Source organism: Bos grunniens, chromosome 12 (genome assembly GCF_055505025.1).
Source record: "Bos grunniens cultivar Pamir isolate PY7600 chromosome 12, Bosgru_T2T1.0, whole genome shotgun sequence".
NCBI lineage: Eukaryota > Metazoa > Chordata > Mammalia > Artiodactyla > Bovidae > Bos > Bos grunniens.
The window spans coordinates 80,452,137-80,460,691 of NC_141176.1; the positions used below are offsets into that span (position 1 = coordinate 80,452,137).

Sequence of the window (8,555 nt, forward strand, 5' to 3'; positions counted from 1 at the left end):
AGTCAGAAGGTACAGTGGTAGATGCTAGGAGTCAGGGTGTGGAGGACTGGGGAGGAGAACTGGGGAGTGAGTATTTAACAGAGACAGAGTTTCAATTTAAGGAGGTGAAACATTCTTTGCTGCTGCTGAGTCACTTCAGTTGTGTCCAACTCTGTGCGATCCCGTAGACGGCAGCCCACCAGGCTCCCCCATCCCTGGGATTCTCCAGGCAAGAACACTGGAGTGGGTTGCCATTTCCTTCTCCAATGCATGAAAGTGAAAAGTGAAAGTGAAGTCGCTCAGTCATGTCTGACTCTTCGTGACCCCATGGACTGCAGCCTGCCAGGCTCCTCCATCCATGGGATTTTCCAGGCAAGAGTACTGGAGTGGGGTGCTGTTGCCTTCTCTGGAAACACTCTTTAAGAAGGTGAAATTGCACAGCAACACAAATGCACTTAGTACAACTGAACTGTGCAGTTAAATAGGGTTAAAATAGCATGTTTTATATTATGTGACTTTTACCACAATAAAAAAAAGTTAAATTTTTTTGAAGTGAAATCCACACAAAATATAATGAACCATTTAAAGTGAATATTTAGGTGGTATTAGCATATTCACCATATGGTGCAGTCACCGACTCTACCTATTTCCAAAATGCGGTCATCCCCCAAAAGGAAACCTCGTGCCCAGTAAACAGTTATGTCCTAATCTCCTGTCCCCCAAGCCCCAGGCAACTACCGAACTCTTTTCTGCTTCTATGGATTCACCTATTCTGAAAATTTGATATAAAGGGAATCACACAATATGTAACCTTTTGTGCCCAAGTTATTTCACTTAGCATAATGTGCTCAATATTCATCCATACTGCTCTTTGCCGAATCTACTGCGAGAATGAAGACCATTCTCAGCAACCAGACTGTCAACATTCCAGAAAATGTCGACATTAACTTGAAGGGACGGACAGTTATTGTGAAGGGCCCCAGAGGCACCCTGCGGAGGGACTTCAATCACATCAATGTAGAACTCAGTCTTCTTGGAAAGAAAAAGAAGAGGCTCCGTGTTGACAAATGGTGGGGAAACAGAAAGGAACTGGCCACTGTTCGCACAATCTGAGTCACGTACAGAACATGATCAAGGGTGTTACACTGGGTTTTCCTTACAAGATGAGGTCGGTGTATGCCCACTTCCCCATCAACGTTGTTATTCAGGAGAATGGTTCTCTTGTGGAAATCCGAAATTTTGGGGGTGAAAAATACATACACAGGGTTCGAATGAGGCCAGGGGTTGCCTGTTTAGTATCTCAAGCCCAGAAAGATGAGTTGATTCTTGAAGAAAATGACATTGAACTTGTCTCAAATTCAGCTGCTTTGATTCAGCAAGCCACCACAGTTAAAAACAAGGATATCAGAAAATTTTTGGATGGTATCTATGTTTCTGAAAAAGGAACAGTTCAGCAGGCTGATGAATAAGATCTCAGTGATCCTGCTGCAGAAACAAGATAGCAGATGGTTCTGTGGACTCAGTTGTGATGTTTTAAAGAGACAATAAAAACTCTTGATTTGAAGAAAAAAAAAAAAGATTCATCCATACTACAGCCTATGTTCGTATTTCATTTCTTTTCATTTTTTTAACTTTTTATTTTGTATTGGGGTATAGCAGATTAACCCTATTATGCTAGTTTCAGGCGAATAGTGAAGGGACTCAGCCAGACATATACATGTACATGTATCCATTCCTTTTTAGGATTGACTAATATCCTCTTATATGTATATACCACCTTTTATTTAATCCATTCATCCACTGAATTTGGGTTGTTTCCCAAATTTCGGGCTACTTTTGGCTACTGTGAAGAGCGCTGCTATGAGTGTGCTTCCACCTGTATCTGTTTATCTGTTTTTAATTCTTTTAGGTATATACCTAGGAGTGAAATTGCTGGGTCATCTGATAAGTCTATGGTTAACTTTTTGAGGAGGCACCAAATTGCTTTCCACAGCAACTGTACCATTTTACATTCCTAGCAGCAATGAACAAGGATTCCAGGGTCTTCACGTTCTCATTGACAGTTGTTATTGTCTTGTTTTTTGATTTTAGCTATCCTAGTGAAGGAAAAGTGGTGTATCTCTTTGTGGTTTTGATTTTAATATATCTAATGAAAAAGCAAGAGAATTCCAGAAAAACATCTATTTCTGCTTTATTGACTATGCCAAAGCCTTTGACTGTGTGGATCACAATCAACTGTGGAAAATTCTGAAAGAGATGGGAATACCAGACCACCTGACCTGCCTCTTGAGAAACCTGTATGCAGGTCAGGAAGCAACAGTTAGAACTGGACATGGAACAACAGACTGGTTCCAAACAGGAAAAGGAGTACATCAAGGCTGTATATTGTTACCCTGCTTATTTAACTTATATGCAGAGTACATCATGAGAAACACTGGGCTAGAAGAAGCACAAGCTGGAATCAAGATTGCCAGGAGAAATATCAATAAGCTCAGATATGCAGATGACACCACCCTTATGGCAGAAAGTGAAGAGGAACTAAAAAGCCTCTTGATGAAAGTGAAAGAGGAGAGTGAAAAAGTTGGCTTAAAACTCAACATTCAGAAAACGAAGATCATGGCATCTGGTCCCATCACTTCATGGGAAATAGATGGGGAAACAGTGGAAACAGTGTCAGACTTTATTTTGGGGGGCTCCAAAATCACTGCAGATGGTGACTGCAGCCATGAAATTAAAGGACACTTACTACTTGGAAGAAAAGTTATGACCAACCTAGATAGCATATTCAAAAGCAGAGACATTACTCTGCCAACAAAGGTCCGTCTAGTCAAGGCTATGGTTTTTCCAGTGGTCATGTATGGATGTGAGAATTGGACTGTGAAGAAAGCTGAGGACCGAAGAACTGATGCTTTTGAACTGTGGTGTTGGAGAAGACTCTTGAGAGTCCCTTGGACTCCAAGGAGATCCAACCAGTCCACTCTGAAGGAGATCAGCCCTGGGATTTCTTTGGAAGGAATGATGCTAAAGATGAAACTCCAGTACTTTGGCCACCTCATGCGAAGAGTTGACTCATTGGCAAAGACTCTGATGCTGGGAGGGACTGGGGGCGGGAGGAGAAGGGGACGACAGAGGATGAGATGGCTGGATGGCGTCGCTGACCTGATGGACGTGAGTCTGAGTGAACTCCAGGAGTTGGTGATGGACAAGGAGGCCTGGCGTGCTGCGATTCATGGGGTCACAAAGAGTTGGACAAGACTGAGCGACTGAACTGAACTGAACTGAATGAGTAATGTTGTTGAGCAGCTTTTCACATGCTTACTGGCCATCTGGATAGCTTCTTTTGAGAAATGTCTATTCAAGTTCTTTGGCCATTTTAAAAATTAGCTTGTTTATCTTCTTCCCATTGAGTTGTAAAGTATTTTTTATACATTCTGCATGTCTAGACCTTTATCAAATACATTATTTGCAAATATTTTCTCCCACATGTAGTTTGTCTTCACTTTCTTGATAATGTCCTTTGATGTAAAATTTTCCAATTTTGGTGAAGTCTAATTTATTTTTTCTCTTTTTGTGTGTGCATTTGGTATCATATCTTAGAAAGTGAAAAACTGAAAGTGAAAGTTTCTCAGTAGTGTGCAATTCTTCACAACCCCATGGACATAGTCCATGGAATTCTCCAAGCCAGAAATATTGGAGTGGGTAGCCATTCCCTTCTCCAGGGGATCTTCCCAACCCAGGTCTCCCGCATTGCAGGTGGATATTTTACCAGCTGTCACCAGCTAAATCCAAGGTCACAAAGATTTACACCTATTTTTTTTTAAGAGTTTTAGCTCTTCTATCTAGGACATTGATCCATTTGAAGTTAACGTTTGCATATAACATGAGATAAGTGTTCAAATCAATTTTTTTCTGTGTAGGTATTCGGCTGTCCCAGCACCATTTCTTAAAGAGACTATTTTTTCCTTGTTGAATGGTCTTGGCACCCTTGTTAAAATCAATCGGCCGTGGATGTAAGGATCTATTTTTCACTCTCTATTCTTACACACTTCTATATTTATAGAACTTTCATGACGAACATTTCAGCTACAATCAGTTCCATTTGGTTTATTTCTCTTAGATACTACATTTCTGAGGGATTTTCAAGCCATATAATTATGACTTTATATTTTTTTCTCTCTCATTCATTTAAGCATTTCTTGGCCTCTTTTCTGCTGGTGCTACCCAACAATCCAATAAGACTGGAAAACAATTTTGAGTAATTTTTAAATAATAAATTTGGCCCGTGTGATGATGTAGCACTTGCGGTGCAAACCCCAGGATGAATGGAGGCCCTCACACTTTCTTCCATTCGTCCCTCTGAGTTCTCTTGAAAACAGTCAGCTCCTCTTCTGATGAAGGTTTATTCTCAGAAATGTCACTTCTGTCCCTTTCCTCTTAAATTGACTCTATACATGACATCTTGTGTCTTGCTCCACATTTGTCATTTTTTGGCCCAAGATCTCTGACTGATTACTCAGTGTTGACTCTTTGAGGCCACAGTTGCTCCTGGCAGAATTACCTCTGAGCCCCCAACAGGCCAATTTCTGAACTCATCCAATTGAAAAGGACAAGCGGTTATGTTTAATTTTGAAACCTCTGTGGAAAACTGAAGGGGGCAGACTTGAACAAATAAATTCATATGCTGCTACTGCTGCTGCTAAGTTGCTTCAGTCGTGTCCAACTCTGTGCAACCCCAGAGACGGTAGCCCACCAGGCTCCCCTGTCCCTGGGATTCTCCAAGCAAGAACACTGGAGTGGGTTGCCATTTTCTTCTCCAATGCATGCAAGTGAAAAGTGAAAGTGAAGTCGCTCAGTCGTGTCCGACTCCTAGCAACCCCATGGACTGCAGCCTACCAGGCTCCTCTGTCTATGGGATTTTCCAAGCAAGAGTACTGGAGTGGGTTGCCATTGCCTTCTCCAAAATTCGTATGAGCTTGCCACAAAACTCACTGAAAACTGTCATGGGAGGAAAGAAGAGGCATCTGACACCAAAAAACAAAGAGAGGTCCTTGGTGTTCCTATGACAGCATCAAGTTTGACATCATGGGGATAGGAGAAAGGTTGAGTTATTAATCCCTTAAATCTCCCACAGGCCTGGTCCAGAGAAGAGCTCTCAGTTTATCGCTGATCCGAAGAAGATGAGTTACTGATGTATGATGCCTTAGAGATACTGATGCTGAAATGCGCAACGGATCCTGTTTTCTGTAGGATGTTCAAGAGCATTGCAGTCAAAAAGCTTCTGGACGTCTTGACCGCAAAGAAGCCTTGATTGGAAGATTGTCTTTCATCTGAAGCCAAGTCCCTGTACTGCTGTGAGAGAAGAAACACATCCATGCCATGTCGTCAGACGCTGGGACCGCAGTGAAGTCACCACTGTTCTCACATCCTTTCTATGGACAGCAGGGGAGGGACCCAGGTTCAGCGCTGTGAGGACTGAGAGCAAGACCACTCTCAAACGTTCCCTGGTGGCCTTGGGAAGAAGTTGACTCTTTTGAATCCCCTACATTTTGTCTCTTGAAATTCATAGGGAAAATTATAGGAAAGAAACATTGTTAAATGTCACAGAGGAAGTCACAGAACACTTAAACTACTCTTTATAATAATCTAGATTCAAGTTAAGAAATACCGAATTGCCTTACAGTATTTCTTTGCCTCCCTTTGCTATCGCCTCTTTTATAAAATCATGTGTCCCCGTTGCCTCTTTCTCCTCAAACAAACCTGCATTCTTAGGGCTTCGTCCTGGCTCCATCTTCTCTTGAGTCATCTTAAACTTCCTTTTGCACTTACCTCTTTCTGAAACACTTTCTGAAACATCCCTTTCTGAAACACTTGCCTCCTTTGAGTTCCAAGGCATCCATCTCTCATGCTTCTCCTGTTACTTCTGTGATTAATCTTTCTCGCTCCTTTGTTAATTTCTTGCCTTTTGATGCTGAAGGTATGTTTCCTCCAAAGTTCCGAGCTTCCTGTTCTCCTCTTCTCACCATCCCTATTCTCTCAGAATGACTCTGTCACTACCCGTGGCTTCTATTATCACCTATATTCTGATGTCTCTCAACTCTGTAGTTACCACCCGTCTCCCACACTCCAGGCACATTTCCAAAGCCTTCTGGACACCACCAAGGAATATCTTATAAGATATGCATACTTAGGATGTCTGAAAGTGAAAGTCGCTCAGTTGTGTCTGACTCTTTGTGACCCCATGGACTATACAGTCCATGGAATTCTCCAGGCCAGAATACTCAAATGGGTGGCTTTTCCCTTCTCCAGGGGATTTTCCCAACCCAGGGATTGAACCCAGGTCTCCTCCATTGCAGGTGGATTCTTTACCAGCTGAACAACATGACATTTATAGAAAGCTTTGTAATTCTCTGAATTTTACCTTGGTTAAAATTAGTCAATTATATTATCACCTTCTCTAAGTTTCTACATTTTGTTTATGGCACTTCCAAAATATCTTCCTTATTTATTTTGACTGTCATTGCCCCATTTAAAACCACAAGTCCACAGTTTTCCAACCAATAGCCCTTAAACTCTGTGAGGTCAGGAATTTTTGTCCATTCTGTTCACTATTTCAGTGCTTAGCGTAGTACCTGGCAGATTCTAGGCCATTTATAAGTATTTGCTTAATTAGCAAAACCATTATTTTCCTAGATTTTCTCCCTTTAATTCATTCTACACAACCATCAGAAGTAATCAACAAAGACACAATCATATCATTAATTGTCCAGAAACTTCTCATGGTCACCTTCCATTTGCTCCAGAAAGAAAGTCATTGTGTCTAATTGAAACACTCAGGACCTTTCATGGCATGACCCTCATGTACTTCTAAGAACTCATTTGCCACCACTATCTGCCAGGACCCTACTCACTGCAGAGGTTAGACTGTTTCCATGCCTTCAATGTACCATGTACATTTCCATCTCTTTTTCTTTGTTCTGTCTGTTCTCTCTGCCAAAAATACATTCTCTTCTTTGTATCTGAGCTGGGATGGTCCTGTGGTCCTTTAAGTAGTCAAATTTGTGGTGAAAAAAAGTCAAGAATTAAAAATAGGCAAATAAAGGCAATATAACTTGGGACGTAATTAAAGGTTGCTGCTGCTGCTGCTAAGTCGCTTCAGTCGTGTCCAACTCTGTGCGACCCCATAGACGGCAGCCCACCAGGCTTCCCGTCCCTCAGATTCTCCAGGCAAGAACACTGGAGTGGGTTGCCATTTCCTCCTCCAATGCAGGAAAGTGAAAAGTGAAAGGGAAGTCGCTCAGTTATGCTTGACTCTTCGAGACCCCATGGACTGCAGCCTACCAGGCTCCTCCGTGCATGGGATTTTCCAGGCAAGAGAACTGGAGTGGGGTGCCATTAGGAAAAGACAAAAAGGCTGCCTTTTAGAATCTCTTTCTTTAAAATGACCCTTCAGCGTCCTGCATTTTTAGGACCCAAAGTTCCCTCACAACTACCTCCACCAAAACAACAGCAGAAACAAAGGGGAAGGGGGATAGAGTGACTCACAGCTCACTCCAAGTTTTCTGAGACCAAGGAGAAACAGTGAGGGAAGGCCAACCTGAGAGTGCTGGAGGTCAAGACTCCAGGGGATGGAGGGACTTAAAGAAAGAAAGTAGGTTTAGGGCCAGATCCATGACCAGGGAGAGAGAGTCTAATGGTTACTCTCTGGATTCTGGAAGGGAGAGAAGGCCCACAGCTGGTCTGCTGGTGGAGGCAGCGGGATGGTGGGGCAGGGAGGCCCTGGATTAGGGCTTGCAGAGACCTGAATTGTGCCTGAGAATCTCCCCGCCAGCCTCCTACTTGTCTCCTGCTCTGTACAGTGCCATTCCTCTACTGAGAACTGAGAGCAAAGCTCTTCACCTTTTCTGGAGTGTGTGTGTCTGTGTGTCTGTGTGTGTGCGCGCGCACAAGCACCATGGACCATGGACTATCTAAAGGATGGAGAACAGACACCCCGCTCTCCAATCCCTTGTAAATCACCTACAGGCACTTGAGATCACTCACCGTAAACAAAGAGAACTCCAGAGAGCAAAGCAGGGGCTTCACCCAACCAGCTCACCAGAAGAACCGATTTCACTGACTGCCTCTGGGAGCCCGAACCCCGAGCCCCAAAGGAACAAAGGCTGGTGACTCAGCTACACGCCTATCAATCTCCTTCTCACACTCCATCGGGCATTGCCTCCCCAGACAGAATTGACGGCCTGTCCTCTGGCTTCCACCAGCTTTTACAGGTCCGTCTGTTCTGCTCAACTAGATTCTATCTCCTCAATGAGATCCCAAGTTCTCCAGGAGCTGCCTCGGCATCCTTCAGATCTTCGCTGGGACTCTTGAGCCTTGTGGGCAATCAGTAAATACTATGGACTTGCTTTTTACAGACACTGTCGCCAAGGCCCAAAGCAGCTAGATGGCTTTGCCTGTGCTCCCCAGCTTGTCAGTGGTTAAGCCAGGATTGGACGGCAGTTTTTCTTTCAGAAGGAAAACTCACTGCTTTCAGTCTAAGATTTTCAGTTTTTTGCATATATTTGCTTAAAATAAAACCA

The 8,555-nt window shown here is 43.2% G+C and overlaps 1 pseudogene; it reads left to right on the plus strand.

The window, feature by feature from the left end:
- The first annotated feature begins 863 nt into the window (after window positions 1-863).
- Window positions 864-1,556, plus strand: LOC147361969 (large ribosomal subunit protein uL6 pseudogene; annotated as a pseudogene).
- Window positions 1,557-8,555: the final 6,999 nt, after the last annotated feature.